This window comes from Rhinopithecus roxellana, chromosome 2 (genome assembly GCF_007565055.1).
Source record: "Rhinopithecus roxellana isolate Shanxi Qingling chromosome 2, ASM756505v1, whole genome shotgun sequence".
In the NCBI taxonomy this organism is placed as follows: Eukaryota; Metazoa; Chordata; class Mammalia; order Primates; family Cercopithecidae; genus Rhinopithecus; species Rhinopithecus roxellana.
In genome coordinates this window covers 86871721-86873521 of record NC_044550.1, presented here as the reverse complement: position 1 = coordinate 86873521, position 1801 = coordinate 86871721, and the positions used below count along the sequence as shown (strand labels likewise).

At 38.0% G+C, this 1801-nt stretch overlaps 1 non-coding gene across 1 annotated transcript; it reads right to left on the bottom strand.

Annotated features, from left to right (window-relative positions):
* Positions 1-981: 981 nt before the first annotated feature.
* Positions 982-1089, bottom strand: LOC115895899. Its single transcript, XR_004055969.1, has one exon. It is a non-coding gene; the product is annotated as a U6 spliceosomal RNA (small nuclear RNA).
* Positions 1090-1801: the final 712 nt, after the last annotated feature.

Below are 1801 nucleotides of genomic sequence, written 5' to 3'. Positions count from 1 at the left end.
AATACAGGATTCTTCTTTCTTTCGTGTACCAGAGACACTTACACTTAACAACTGTACAAAAATAATTTCTGTGTCTGTCTCCCCTCTACAGACTGTGAGAGTTTCAAGATGGGAGAACGTCTTTATTGTTATATACTCATACCTAGGACCATTGCTGACACGTAACACATAATCAATATTTGTTGCAGTGAACTGAACTGAAATTGACCACCACTATCTGTTTCTCTCTGCAAGCTACTATATTGTGGGAAAATAGCTGAACAAATATTCCTCAACTGTGGAGTATGTTTGTGATTTTCTGACTTAAAATAGGAAGTATTTGATGTACATAAAATTCAACTTCCGGGAGGGCTCTGGGTGATACCTCAAAGGGAGAGATGTCATCTGAACCTGAGAGTAGAAGGACTACAGGACTGCTTTGAGGACAGACATGTTATGTATTAAGATGTTCTGGACTGAGAAAGCAAAAAATGTGTAGAATATGAATCTTAAATGGACAAATCCCAAGGACTCTGCTTTAGTGATGTAAAATCAAGCTGTTTCTCACACAGGCGAGTTCTGCCTGAGAGCCTGATTGGGGTGAATGATAGCAAGGAGTTCCCTTCTTCCTTCCAGGTGTGCTAGGTGCTGTGTTGCAAAGGTGAATCTCAGCTTCTGCCCCTGTGAGCTAGTCTAGTGTGACAATGAGGATGTGCACCACCCTTACAATGTTCTACCTAGTTTTCACCAAAATAATCCTTAATGTTTATAGGTTTCTTAAAAAATTTTTTTAACCCCTTTTCTTCTTGCCCCGAGCATCACTGTGTTTCTGGCTTAGCCAAAGTTTTCCTCTTGCCCCGAGTCTTGTCATCGTAGTCCTGGTTCAACTTCCACATTGCCAAATTCATAATAAATTAATATAATGGTCATTTCAAAATGGAGGGGATTATTGGTGAATTTAATTTCATTTCTTTGGGTTTTTCCTTAATTTATTTTTTATTTAAAAAAATGTAATGCTTCACAAATTTTCATGTCATCTATGTGCAGGGGTCATGCTAATTCTTCTTTGTACTGTTAAAGTTTTAGTATATGTGCTGCTGAAGCAAGCACTTCTTTTTCTATCACCTCCAAATGGGCATTACTTTTGCAATTAGTTAAAGAAGTTATTGAGAAAAAAAGAAAATCATCAACTTGCCCTGAAAAGTCCTAATTATCTTCCTTTAAACATTTAAACTCATATAATTGTATTAACATTTTAACAGAGAAAATCTACAACCCCCCCTCTACCTCCCATCTTCTGAGACATTAATGTGTTACATTCCACGGTTTTTGGGAGGTGGCATCTCTCCAGAGAATACAGGATGGGGGAGTTACCCAAGGGTTGGCACAATTTACGTTGAGTGAGATCATTGCTCCATCTGAGGGTTCTTCACAGTCCAGAATGTTGAGAGATGCAGGACTCACTCCAAATGCCACGTGAATCTGTGGGCTGTGACCCAGTAATCACGTATCCCAAGAGGGGCTGCTAGATATGTTTTAAGAAGCCAGTTGGTATTAATTAATATTATTTTCTTGTCAGCTGCTTCTGACACTTCATAAAATTATTCATTAGCTAGTTAGCTCTCTTCTCAATTCTCTTTACTATGTTTGCACTAATTTAATTTGGAATTACTACAACCGTTGCCACAATTTTCAGTGTGGCAAAATCTTAATCATTAAATCCAGGGACCTATAAAAGTTCAAGATGACAGAATATTAGAAGTGTGTTTAATAGACTTCCTCTGTGCAGCAGATACGAACTGGCTATAGCAGTTTCCTCTTT